Below are 14,833 nucleotides of genomic sequence, written 5' to 3'. Positions count from 1 at the left end.
TTACTGCCCATTCACGTGGTTTGGAGAGGCCCTTTTGGAGCTCTTTGCAATGTTTGTTTGTTTGTTTGTTTTAAAGACCCTGGGCAACTTAGTATCACCATCAACCTTGGCCACTTCACTGCTCATTAAAAAGCACAGGTTGCAACCAATTTTTGAGGGGATCCCACTTTCTACATTACTCCAATGGAAGTGCTGCCCATATATTCCTACTCTCTGGCATGTGGCATGCACACAACCTATGCAACCCTTGCATTCTCCGTACAGCAGCAAATAAGAGCCTTTTAAAAATGTCTGGTGCACATCATTGTTTGTCCATGTATCTATGAAGTTAACTGATGCATAGCTCATGCACTTTGCTTGTCTTCTCCAAGCAGGGACTGCTGCTTTGATGTCTCCGTGGGCCTAGGATTCTCTGACTGCCATTAGCTTAGTTGTTCCATTGTCTAGAGCAACCATGCGCTTGGCAGCTCATTGTTAAGAAGAACCTGAGAGACTTTTGAATTTGAATTCTAGAACTGGAACTGGGAAGGGATTGTAGCTCAGTGGTAGGAGGTTCAAAAGCATCAGGTAGCAGGTTATGTGAAAGTCTCTCTCTGCCGCAAACCTGCTACAAGTCAGAGACTAGATAATATTGATTGACAAATCATCTGGCCTGGTGTACAGCAGTTTCCTATGGGTTGCATCCAACTAAGTTTTGCCCAGAGTGATTTAGTCATGTCCATGAATTTCAGAGGGTCTTCTCTGAGAATGACTAATCCTCAATACAATCCCATGTTTCAAAGAGCTAGGTTCATTGTTTGCTACATTAAACAACTTAAATAGTGCCTACATGCCATGGGATTTTGAATGACATCATGTTAGTGCAAATACACTCTCCGGGCCTTAGGTGTTGATGTTGCTCACAGGATACTGAAGAAGAATCTTTCTCTAATGCCAATCAACTCTCTAATGCATGTTTGATTGAGTGATGTCTCTGTATTAGGGAAGAGGCAGCTCCTCCAGTTTTTCTTGGCACTGCTTCATTAGTAACTGCAAAGCAGTTTGCACGAAACAAGTCTGGAAAAGACTAGCAATAAGAATTTCAATATGTATCATTGAATCCTGAAGCATTTTACCCATCTAGCTACATGCTCATTATTAGAGCCTCATATTTTTTGCACCCAAAAGGGATAGGTTAGAAATTCTTTTTTTTTTTCTTAAACACACATAAGGAATGAATAGAAAGGGGATAAATGAGCTGTAACGATTGCTGAAGTGGTCCAGATTAAGCCAGCAGTGCCAAGATGAATTACACCTGTCAAGAAGCCAATAGGAAGTGTGTCATTTTTCCATCAACCAAACGCTGGCTGAAAATGTGAGTTCTTATTTCTCAGTCTATTATCAGCATGTGTTTATGGCAAGCACTTGTATTGACCTAGAGCTGCATCACAAGAAGACAGGGATATAAAAAGGAACTGAACTTTGTGGAAGACAGTTTGACTTCAGTCAGGGGTTAAAATAGAGAGAATATGCAGGCTGACATAACACATTTCCTTTGGGAATGATCAAAAATCCTTTTGGACCAATCTGGGGGAAAGGAATGGGCAGAGTGGAGTCAAGACTTGTTCCACATCTGCCACTGTGCGTATGTGAAAATAAAAGTGTGGGCAGGGGGATAAGATGGAGCATTTGTGGTATAAAACGTCGTTGGATTTCAGCTGGAAGCTACCAGCCATGTGCTGATTGGAAACAAAGTAGTATATCAACCCCAAACCTTTTACAGGCACAAAGAGACTCATGTATAACCCCACAATGCCAGCATGAGCCCAAACAATCAGGAAGAAACAATAGAAATGATGTTGGGAGGGGCCCTGAATCCATTCACACACTTGATACATTCTAGCTCAAAAGCATATTGCTATGCTATGCTGATTGAACAAAATATAAGAACAAAGGAAGGTTTCAGGCAGAAATACCTAAAAATCAATAAGGAATCATTCTGGTTTGGAGGAGCACTCATGAGTCATCTGGCTTACTCTCTTCTCTCCAAGTCAACTTCAAGAGAATCCATTTCTGCTAGTTTGTTATAGGAGTTGGATGTACACTCCACTGATTGGCTGGAAGCTTATGATGACATAAATCCATCATTCTTTAAAACAGTTCATCAACTCTAGAAACATGACTGTTTTTTTTTAAGGCACAAAGTCAGCAGTTAAATAAGTATAAGTGTGCAAACAGTGCTTTAAACCAAACAAACTAGCAGAAAACCAGTTTGAAATGCAGGAGGGGGAACAAAACTTAAGAAGAAAGCTACATTTGATGTGGAGGGCAGGATAGGTATAATTTGCAATGGAAATTCAGAGTGGAGAAAATGAGCTCTCCCACTGAGCCAAAAAGACAACTTTGCTGGCTCCTTTTTTAATTTAATTTATTGTATTTATTAAATTTGTATATCACCCTTCATCCAAAGATCACAGGGTGCTCCCCAACATAAAAATATAAAATGAGAACACAAAATGCATAACAAAACAAAAGCAAACCAATAAGCCCCCAAAAAACATATTTAAAGGGCCATAGAATGTTAATTAGCCAATGGACTGGTTATAGAGAAAGAGTTTCACCAGGCACCTAAAGATATATAATGAAGGTGCCAGACAAGCCTCCTTGGGGAGAGCATTCCACAAATGGGGAGCCAATGAAGAAAAGGCCTGTACTCATGTTGCCACCCTCTGGACCTCTTGGGGAGGAAGCACATGAAGAAGGGCTTCAGATTATGATTGAAGGGTTTGGATTGGTTGTTAAACTACCTTTGCAATCCCCCATGTTAGGTAATATAAGATCCTTATATGGTGAGTAAAAAGTACTAACCACTACAGTGGTACCTCGGGTTACATACGCTTCAGGTTACATACGCTTCAGGTTACAGACTCCGCTAACCCAGAAATATTACCTCGGGATAAGAACTTTGCTTCAGGATGAGAACAGAAATCGTGCTCCGGCAGTGCAGCGGCAGCAGGAGGCCCCATTAGCTAAAGTGGTGCTTCAGGTTAAGAACAGTTTCAGGTTAAGAATGGACCTCCCGAACGAATTAAGTACTTAACCCGAGGTACCACTGTATTCTCATTCTCTCTCTCTCTCTCTCTCTCTCTCTCTCTCTTGACAATCAGAGAACTAAATTTCTTCCTTTGCTTTTTCTTGTTTGGCTTCTTGGTGCATATTTTCACATTTCATTCTCTCCTCCTCCAGCCCCTCTTTACAGTCGAAAATTAGGAGAAAAACTCAGAGGTAGCAAGAGAGCTGCCTCTCTTGAGAAACCTTGAAGTGTCATTAGTTGCCATGCAAATCTTACATGTCACTTGACAAAGTCTTTGAAGACACTCGTGTTCAACATCCGTTTTTACAACAGCAATTAAGAGGAATAAAAAAAGACACAGAGTTGCAGTCCTTTCCAACTGGGCTTCCTTCCAGGTGTATGGCAGCCCTTGCTCTTCAAATCACTGCTAATCAGCCACACTTCATCACAGGGATCTTGGCACATCAAATCTCCCTTTCTATTAGAATTCAAGCTGATGGGAAAGGTCACTTCAGTAAAGATCACTGCAAGATAAAATCTTGCCTTAAGTAAGGGCACATACACATGGGTGGTTTAAAACTCAGAGAGGTCTTTCTCCCCTGCTATGCTTCAAGTTATGTTTTGCATTGCTGAACACACTATTGCCTGATTACCTGTATTGCTTCCCTGCACATTACCTGATCTGTTTTCCCTGTGCCGTCAATTGCCCCCTGCAATGAAGTTGTCACCTGCACATGCCCAATGGATGTCTGAAATATTCACATCTCAGCTAAACTGTGGTTTATGTTTTCACATCTGATGGAAGCTGGTTTGAGGGAAAACACATCCAACAGCAGTGTTTCTCAAAAAATTACAGGATACATATGGATTGTGGCTAACGTCATGTACGCTCGGCTTCAAACACCAGTGGTGGGAAAGCACTGGAGACAGAGTAATGTGTACACAGCCTAAAAATAGGGTTGAGCTAATCAAGGGAAGGGCACTTTTTGCCTCAGCTGGATAATTGCTGAGGGGATTCTCCCTTTCTGAAAGCAACTATAGAATATGCAGAGTAGCTAACTGCTAAAGAAGGATTTGGGGGAGGGGATTTAAACCAAAAGATGAAATATGTATTTGAATAGTCTGAGTCCGGGTTATTTTGCAGCAAAGGTGGGGAACTTGTAGTCCAGCAACAACTGGAAGGCCACAGCTCCCATCATCCTTGACCACCAGGGATGCTAGCTGGGGTTGATGGGAGTCGGAGTACTACAACATCTGGTTCGTCAGAGGTTCCCGTTCCCTGTTCATTATGGCTGAACATAGGCAGTGGCCTTGTCCAGGGACTGTTGGAACTCACCCACGATCACACAGTAACCTAACTCTGCCTATATATTTAATCTTGAGGTTTGTTATGGCTATTTGAATGACCTGATACAAAAGTCACAGAGGCAGGATTTCCTTCTCTCATCTGTCTTCTTTGTGCACCCTCCTCCTCAAGAAAGCTGTTTTTGTAGTCCGTAACTATTAATGGAAATCTCAGGTGTTGCTGTCTCAAACTTTCAAAACACATTTCTGCTAGAGAAAATGGAAGAGAGTGAGAATGGTGGAATAACTGTTTATACACTATGCCGAAAGTAACTCAAGGGAGGACTTGGGTATAAATTTACTGGCGAGGGATTAACTGGATCTTTTGTATCCATTTCTGGTGTTGCCACTGCTAGGATCGGTTTGCATACATCTCACATTAATGTTCTAGGAACACTGGAAGTTGCATTTCATCTGCTCCTGCATGGCAGTAGAGTCTCCTTTTGCATGTGGGCAGCTTTAAAGAATTAAGAGAGGTAATAATAATAATAATAATAATAATAATAATAATAATAATAATAGTAATAATAATATTTATACCCCGCCCATCTAGCTGGGCTTCCCCAGCCACTCTGGGAGGCTTCCAAAAAAATATTAAAATACTGTAATACATCAAACATTAAAAGCTTCCCTAAACAGGGCTGCCTTCAGATGTCTTCTAAAAATCTGGTAGTTGTTGTTCTCTGGTAGGTGGGGAGTGAAGTCACACAGGGGTGTGTATATGTCTGGTGTTTCTGGTGTGGTGGTAGCCACAGCGCAGGAAAGGTGGGGAAAATGAGTGAACATGAACTGGGAGGATTTTCTAAGGCAACAAGAGGGCCAAAAAAAAAAAAGGCTTTCAAATCTGCGTGTTCTTTTAAAGGGCCCTCTGATTCTGAGAGGCCCCCCAAGCCTGGTAAGCCTCATTGAACTTGAAAAGCTACAAGCTTCCTTTCTTACCCCTTTGCTTTGTTTCCTCTTATCTCATTCATGTGAGGCACTAGGGCTCCTTCACCCGCCACACACACACACATGCACACACTGACTTGTCTTAAAACAACATTTTAAAAGTCAGTTTGACACGTTATATTACAGGAGAATGCAGATGAATGTTTGTGGAGAATATCACATTGATGGTTAAGAGAGAATATCATTACTGAAGCAGTAATTCATAATACATGCTTGGAATCATTAATCAGAGAGTAATTAATGGAAAGGAAAGACACCTCTCCATTCTGGCATTATACAATCATTGAAGAAGGAATACCCTTTTTTGTCATTCTTGACATGACTGGAACATTCATTTCCTCCTATGGTAACTATGAGAAACTCCAAAAGTGGTTCGAGCCAATTTTCCACATCTAAATATGCATCTGCAGTTGATTTAGCATGGCTCTACTCACTGAGCCCCAAACCTTTTCCCACAGAGCATAAAGTGCTCTTTTCCCACAGAGCATAAAGACCTTACAGGTCTGGCCATGCTGTTAGGCAGAGTGAGGCAGTCATCATGAAAGGGCAGACCCATATCAGTGTTATATTTTGCTCCAAGGGAGATCTACATCATATATGCAATTTATTTACAACCCTGAAAGCATTTGCTTTAAGAACTTACTATCACACACACATGTCATATAGAGTATCACAAAACTGAATGGTTTTCAGACAAAGGTGGCTTTCAGCATCATGTATGGCAATCAGGTTCAATACTACATTTCAAGGTCAGTCACTTTAAATGACCAACTCTCCATGCAGATTAAGTGAGACTGGTGATAATAATCAGCCACTGTGTTGAACTGTGCTGTCTGAAATCACATTGACCAATACAACAAAATGAAAAGTTTTTCTAAATTAATGATTGTATTTTACAGCCAAATATCTAACGCTGGGGATTATGGTGATTATGTCAAGTCGAGGCCTGTGTTCCACTACTGGATTTAGTGCAATTACAACTATGGCTACTGTTACATGTTATTAATGCCCACAGATACAGTTATGTATTTGTTTAGTTCCACATTAGGCACAGTACGTGCCTTCATTCTGCTTAAGAATTCTGAGCCATAGATTCACTGATTGCTGGGTCCCCATGTTCCTTAGTTGTAAAATGGAACAAACATCCTCTCAACAGAATAAATACAAAAGAGTGCATAAATCTGTAATACACACACACACACACACACACACACACAGTGGTATCTTGCAAGATGAATGCCTCGTAAGACGAAAAACTCGCAAGACGAAAGAGTTTTTCATTTTTTGAGTTGCTTCGCAAGACGAATTTCCCTATGGGCTTGCTTCGCAAGACGAAAACGTCTTGCGAATTTGTTTCCTTTTTCTTAAAACCGGGCGCATTGCTTGAAGAGGTGCAGTTCCGTGCTTCGCAAGACGAAAAATTTGCAAGACGAGAAACCTCGCAGAACGAATTAATTTCGTCTTGCAAGGTACCACTGTATATATATATTCTGCGAGTGATTCCAGACAGATGTTTATTGTGGGATCAGTGCTCCTCGTGTATGCAAGTTTTTTTTTCAGTTTCCACATGATATTGTTTGTTTGTTTGTTTGTTTATTATGTATTTTGGATTCTCATTTCGTATTCTTATGTTGTGAATGACCCTGTGATCTTTGGATGAAGGGCAGTAAACAAATTTAATAAATAAATAAGCTGCATTTTATCTTTCTGGGGGAAATCTGGTAAGTTTGATTTTAAAAAAAACCAAAACACACAAATCTGCTGCCAATGATTTGTCTGTTACATTAAGCTACTATCTGGAAGTGCCTTTGTTGTGTAGTGCTTGTGGACCCATTTGCAGTTTTAGTCCCTACTGTCAACATGTAGCACATCTGAATCAGAATTGCATTGGTTCTTCTATTGTCCACAAACTTTACCCCTTGCCCCACCCAGTCACATACAGACTTGTCCCTATTTTCATCTTTGAAATGTTGGAAGGTATCCTCTTGAAATTTCTGAGTTTCAATAACTCGCTGATGGATTTTAAAAGTGGTCTGTATTCATGCCAACTTTATATCCTCCTTGTTCTGTATTGTTCCTTTTTTTAAAAAAAAGGTGGACCATCTAACTTTCTCTGTTTTGGTTCACAAAACCTAGGTCCTCAAATAATAACTCCATTGTTTCCAGAATCTTCCATATTTCCTTTGCTCCCCTTAAAAGAATAGATCCTCTGTATAGGAATATACTCAAAGTACAGTGGCCAGGTTAAAGAAAAAAGAAAAAAGAATGGGGCTCCGACAGATGTAATGGCTGTGTAGAAAAGAGAATTCATAAGGCATAGCTAGTAGGCATGTTGGCACTGGGGGCAAGGCTTGGCAAATGGGTGCAATCAAGTTCCTCCCTTCCTTTGCATTCACTGAATGTATGTATAGGGCATGGGTAGGCAAACTAAAGCCCGGGGCCCAGATCTGACCCAATTGCCTTCTAAATCCGGCCTGCAGACGGTCCGGGAACCAGCATGTTTTTACATGAGTAGAATGTGCCCTTTTATTTAAAATGCATCTCTGAGTTATTTGCGGGGCATAAGAATTCGTTCATTATTATTTTTTTCAAAATATAGTCCGGCCTCCCACAAGGTCTGAGGGACAGTGGACCGGCCCCCTGATGAAAAAGTTTGCTTACTCCTGGTATAGGGAGTACTTTGGTTATCTGAATAGCCTTTGAAATTCCTGTTTAAGCAGTCGTTTGCAACCTCATAGAAAATGACAGTGTGCCTAGAGATAGTCCATCTTTGGTGAGATAGAAACATTTGAGAGAAGGATGAAAGCTCAATATTCAACAGAAACAGAGGAGGTGGATTATGTGGGGCTTCCCAGACTGGGTGCTACAGAATCTCAAGCAAAGGAGGTAGGTAGGATTATAAGACTTGACCTAGAATAGTTAAAGGTAAGGCTCTGAGAACCTACAGTAAGTGCCTCTCACTAATATCCTCGAACTTCTTATAAATCATCTTGGCTTCCTTACATGTGTTCTTAGTGTAATGTTTGAATCAAAACCTCTCTCTCCTCTTGCATGTTTTGTACTTTGCAAGTGTGCTTTAACGGCGTAGCGATCTGAGTAGGAACTGCAGTAAATCTGCTGCTGATAATAATAACTTGAAGATGAAACAGTCAATCGCAGAGAAAGTCCCAGCTGACTTGTACTAATGGCTTTGTCGTGTTAATGGAAAATTCTGTTTCAGAGATGAAAGAGAGATATTTTAAAAGTCCTTATGCAACACTGAAATTGTACTGCTCAGCGCAAAATGGGTGTAGGGACTCAAGATAGTCTTTTATCCACTAAATCTCACTCTTCCTTTCTTCTTGATTTCCTAATGGAGCAAAATTCTCAGAAATACCATTATAGTAAAAAATATGGATTTTATAGCCATAATGTGACAACTTGTGTGACTCAACTTTCCTCCCCCTCTGATTCTCCCACCCACCACCCCAAGAAGAAATGGAATAATTAGTCTCCTTATTCATTTACCTTCAGTAATGCTGTGGTAGAAAAGAGAGCGATAAGATCAAATACATATGCTGTACAGGCACTTACCCTGATGGTTTGGCTTAATAACATAACTACTTAATTATGGTCCATCTTCAATTAATTTCCCCTGCTTTTACTAGACAGCCATCAATGGAGACCTACAAGGAGAGGATTTTATTTTCTGCCAGACCAGAGCGCCTGCTGTGCTAGGCCTTGCAGTCTCTGTGAGTAAAAGACCCGGGGAAATATTATTGCCTTTATGGGATGGCAGAAATCCATGCTGAAGATGTGGAGAGTGACCAAGGAAACCTGATGAAATTATTCCTAGCATCTTGTGAATATTTATAAACACAGAATTATTCTTGGATCTCAGGAGAAGGCTCCACTATCTCCTGAAAATGAATCGCTCTTGGTAAATGATAAAGATAATGGTTTAGATCAGTAGTGGGTAGGGCTGGAGCGAAAATTCTATTCAGTGTGCATTTAAAGGTGACTCTATCAAATCCACACCTTCCAAAACAATATGCAAACCGAAACATAGCTATACTTCAAAATTCACACTTAGCTGAATTTTGCAGTGCAGTTCTCCAAACAAACAATGTTTATACAAATACACATGTTGCATGAAAGTGTGCATAAAATGAATATTTTGCTCTCACTTAATGTAAATGAACTGTGAAAAAGACTATGAATTGAAAGTGGAGACAATGAGTGTACCTTTCCCTGTTTATCTGCTTGTTTTGTAACACCCAAAAAATCTTTTTAAAAATATGGTGAATAATTTGGTGTCACATATAATAAAATCATAACTGGCTATCGAAAGTGAATGGACTGGACTATGCTTGACTTGCATGAGTTGTGATTTGCCAAATGGAATGCAACCCACCAGTCATGCATTATGGCAAGGAGAACTGACAAGCCCCTTCATTTCGCAGCCCAGCTCAGCAGCAAAACCAGGAAGGTTTCTTTATTGAGTGAGCACCTGCTGGACCAAAGGGACTGGAGCTAGCTCAGTGCATCACAAATTGTACAGCTGCATTTTCAATTCCCCATGGCTCCTATTGAGTTCTATGGGACAAAACAAGCTGGATGCTTTCTGGGACATACGGGTAGGAAGGATTGACTTCATTATGGGTCCTTCATTAGCACTTTAACTAATTCTTGTAGTACACCATAATGACAGCTTGCTGGCTCAGTACTTAACAAACATATTCAAGATACTCGATTCCATTCAGGCCATGCTAAAGCTAGGAAAGCAAAGGCTCTGTTCTGTTCTCACATAATCTGGGAGTTCTTCCCTGTTACATTTTTTTCACCCTCTGGTGTAACCAAGACTGAAATGTTTATCGTTATATTTAATTTCCAGATCTCCTTTCCTAATGACAAATGATTGGTTTCAGTTACTGGGAATGGGGTGGGGGTGGGCAATGTCATGAACTCACTGGGGAAAACCTGAAACTTCTAAGCTGTTCTAGAATCAAACACTTTCATCCTTGTATGATGGGCAACCCTCAGCTTCTTATCATGCTCCCTCTTTGCATTTTCTTTAATTTTTACTTTCTTATACTATATTGTTATTACTCACAGCTGCATAATCAAATCTGCTTCAATATAATTGCATTAGACATGTGAGGCAGCCAGGTTGCCTATCAAGTTGGCCTATAATGAATTTACTTGTTATTCAGGGGTCATTATGTCACTAAAGGTTTTCTCATTATAAAGAACCTTTAGCGACTTAAAGGTAGGCACAAAACCCTCCTGTTTTCTCACCTCTACAAAAATAACATGTTTATGGTGTGGTGGGTTTTTTGTTTAAATGGTTCTGATACTTTTGTAGGCAGGATGTTTTGAAAGTTTTCATCACTGACTCTCATCCCAGCCTAACCTCATATGTCAAGGTGCTTTTTTGGGGAAAGTGGTAATTTCAAGAACCACCCCTGCCGCCCCCTCTTGTAAATTTCACTCTTTCTCAACAGCATCAGTTACAGATAGGTAGCCGTGTTGGTCTGCCATAGTCAAAACAAAAATTTTTTTCCCCTTCCAGTAGCACCTTAAAGACCAACTAAGTTAGTTCTTGGTATGAGCTTTCGTGTGCATGGTATGAGCTTTTCGTGTGTATCTGAAGAAGTGTGCATGCACACGAAAGCTCATACCAAGAACTAACTTAGTTGGTCTTTAAGGTGCTACTGGAAGGAAAAAAAAATTTTTGTTTCAACAGCATCAGTTTGACAGCAGGTGGTAAAATGTTTTAGCACATTCACCAATACAGGCAACACTGTTGTGTTCTTCAGAGCTTTTCGGCTATGATTTCAGAACTTTTCAGAACTTCACCATGTACACTGATGCGAGCATCAAGGTGGCAACAGGTAATTTCAAACTGGGGTCTTTAACAGCCAGTCTAAAGTGCCTTACCTCTTGTGCCACTTAAGCACTCTGGCTTCTCAGGACAGGCAGAGGAAGCTTTATGGATCAAAGGATGGGCCACAGTTCCTGTCTGAAGTAGGTTAGCTAATCTTCCCATCCCACCTTGCTTTAATACAGTGGTACCTCAGTTTACAGACGCTTCAGGTTACAGATGCTTCAGGTTACAGACTCCGCTAACCCAGAAATAGTACTTCAAGTTAAGAACTTTGCTTCAGGATGAGAACAAAAATCGTGCTCTGGTAGTGCGGCGGCAGCAGGAGGCCCCATTAGCTAAAGTGGTGCTTCAGGGTAAGAACAGTTTCAGGTTAAGAACGGACCTCTGGAACGAATTAAGTACTTAACCCGAGGTACCACTGTACTGTCAGATGGCTTCTCAAGCCAGTCAAAGCATACCAGGCAGTATGAAACTTTCACAGCTAAGCAAGCTGTGCTGTCTTTGCGTTGATTGAGGGTTTTTTTCCCTGCCAGGGATGCTAATGTATATTAAGTTACATCTAAACTTTGAAATGCCTCCTGAGACAATCAGTCAATTAGGAAGTGATCAAATTGGAAATAATAATACAGGTCTGAATGGAGAGCTCAGTTGGTTAGAGCATGGTGCTGATAACACCAAGGTTGCAGACTTGATCCATGTATGAGGCAGCTGCATATTCCTTCATTGCAGGGGGTTGGACTGGATGATCCTCAGGGTCCCTTGCAATTCTAAAATTCTGTGATTCTATGTGCTCTGCTGACAATAACCGAGAACAATCCTGTGAGTGACTCTCTGACTAGCATGCCTGATTTCCCTGTTCCTTTGAACATACCTCTGAATATATGTCAGGTCCCTCAAAACTCTAGCGTTGCTTCTCCATGGATGAGTAACCATGCTGGACAGAAAGCAGTTAACAGACCTAACTGCTAGTGTTCAAATCTCTCATCAGCAAAAGTAGACCCAATACACATGTGCTGTCTTAACCATTTATAATTGTCCAAAATTCCAGGTGAAAGCCAGCATATAATAGGTCAGATGTCAACAATGAGTTGTTTATTACACTTTGTTGGAGCAGTCAATATTCTGTAAATCTATTTGGAATTGATTAAATGAGCCAGACTTGGAAATAAGAGCTGATGAATAGCTCCTTAACCTGATCCCCAACCTTTCAACCAAATAGAGTAGGAAGAAAACAAACACAAGACGTTACTTGACAGCTGTCATAATTATCATTACTATAAAGCTGGTGGGAGTGGGGGCTGAGTTATCTGACTTTGCATTCTTTTATATCTGATTGAACAAAACCTGGGAAAGCAAGATGTTAAATTATTTAGGAAAAGAACTCACTATAAATCCACTTTGATCTTCTGGAAAAGCAGCCAATTGGAAGGAGGCAGAAGAATGGGTTTATGAGGGCTCACAGGTAGCTGCACATCCGGAGTGTGTGTGTGTGTTTAGGAAAGTAATGGCATAAAAACAAGGCAAGAACTTGCACCAGGAACTGCTGGGTGTGAATGACACTTGGCTGGAAGGAATAAAATGCTTTTGTTTGTTTGTTCTAAGATGAAGATAACAGAGTCAATCGGTCAAGTGTCATAGGAATGCAAAAAGCCCCGAGGGTAAATGTAGCATTTAAAAGGAAACTAGGTTTCTGGTTCAAAGAGAGTAATTCTACAAAAGACTTGCAGTTCACAAGCTACTTAGATCTTGTCTGCGGCTAGTATTTAAATATTGACTCGTAATCTCCATTAGTGTCTCGGGATGCTCTGAGATCTTCAATGGCGTGGCTGACAAAGCCATACAGAGAATTAAGTGTAACTATAAAGATCACCTAGTAATCGGACCTGTGTAGCTTTAAGCATCTCTCTTTTCTTACTTCACATTTGCATACAAAATAAAATCCACATCTGTAACAGTGATGTTGACAATGGGCAGAAAGTAACTTAGAGTGTCTTCAGGGCATTGATTTCACATGGCAACTTTCCCCCGTGGCTTTTCCCCACCTTCTTATTGTACAACCATTATGAGGGAGCTACGATATCCCAAGAATCCTGCTTGTCACAGGATTCAGAGACATGTGAGCGTCCCTAGAGTTTTTCATGTCTAGGTGTTAGAAAATTTTTCTTTGGATCTATTGTCCCTCAAACAGTCTGCAATACTTCCCAGCATGCTTTGCAGTCAGCTCTCAGTGAAAGCTTCAAGAGATGTCTATGGCTCACCTCCTTGATCACATTTTATCAATGACTTTGGCAGGGAATGACGAGAGAGTAAGCTTGAAGGATCAGGGTGAAAGGTGGAGGAGTAAAACCATGACAGAAATGTATCATGCCATAAGAATTCTCCAAACATACACCTGATCAGTGAATGAAACTTTAAAGGTGATTGCATTAAAAAACTTAAATATATTATTTTATTTTATGTAACATAATTTGTAGACAGCTTTACCATGAATTTAAGAACCTCTAAGCAGTTCAGTATTGTGTCAAATCTTGTCCCTTCTCCCCACAAGAGAAATTTACCCCAAGATCCATTGATGTGAAAGTATTAACATGGAATTTGTGCTAGAATATTTAGGTGCTGCCTGAGAATATGGATGGGTTCACAGATGACTATTTTACCACTTACGGTGCTGACCTTTAAAGCCCTAAATGGCCTTGGCCCAGTATACCTGAAAGAGTGTCTCTACCCCCATCATTTAGCCTGGACACTGAGGTCCTTCTCCAACGGTCTTCTGCTGGTTCCCTCACTGCAAGAAGCGAAGTTACAGCGAACCAGGTGGAGGGCCTTCTCGGTAGTGGCGCCCTCCCTGTGAAACACTGGCCCTTCAGATGTCAAGGAGGTAAAGAACTACAGTTTTAGAAGACATCTGAAGGCAGCCCTGTATTGGGAAGTTTTTACTGTTTGATATTTTATTATGTTTTTATATATGCTGTAAGCCGCCCAGAGTGGTTGGGGAAACCCAGCCAGATGGGCGGGGTATAAATAATAAAATTATTATTATTATTATTATTACTATTGTTGTTGTTGTTGTTGTTGTTGTTGTTGTTGTTGTTGTTGTTGTTGTTGTTATGTGATCTGTAGAAAAAATTAAAAGTAATTCTTAACTCCATAGCAGGCTGATCCAGAGGGTGAAGATAAATGCATGCTACCAGACATCCACACCAGGCAGGTGATAATGTGTTTTCTTTAACAATTGGCATAGATGACCAAACTGTTCTGTAGCAAAAGATCTCACCCCTTTTGTAGTCTGTATTGGTTTAGGAATCTGTCTTCCTGAGCATATGCGCTACTCTACCCACCACATGTATACCATGTTGTTACAGAAATGACAGCGGGGGCACATCTTTAAAGTTGTTAAATGTTACAAATAATATGCCTGAATGTATCCCTTCGACTTGACAGCTCAGGGAAGATACCTAGCGGTAAAAATCATATAAAAAATCAACTCCTTTGCCAGTTTCCTCCATTCCAATGCTATTTTGCCCTTGGAAAAAGGACTCTTTTCCCTGCCACCTCCCCAAACATGAAGACCTGTATACACACCTCCTACCCCAGGAAATGCTCTGAGGTGACAATTGCTGGGC

The 14,833-nt window shown here is 40.6% G+C and overlaps 1 long non-coding RNA gene across 1 annotated transcript; it reads left to right on the top strand.

The window, feature by feature from the left end:
- The first annotated feature begins 570 nt into the window (after positions 1-570).
- Positions 571-9,614, top strand: LOC310755290. The gene is made up of 3 exons (XR_014544285.1): positions 571-1,354; positions 8,065-8,230; positions 8,992-9,614. It is a non-coding gene; the product is annotated as an uncharacterized lncRNA (long non-coding RNA).
- Positions 9,615-14,833: the final 5,219 nt, after the last annotated feature.

Source organism: Podarcis filfolensis (genome assembly GCF_964270895.1).
Source record: "Podarcis filfolensis genome assembly, chromosome: 2".
Taxonomy (NCBI): domain Eukaryota; kingdom Metazoa; phylum Chordata; class Lepidosauria; order Squamata; family Lacertidae; genus Podarcis; species Podarcis filfolensis.
This window is presented reverse-complemented; position numbering and strand designations above follow the sequence as displayed.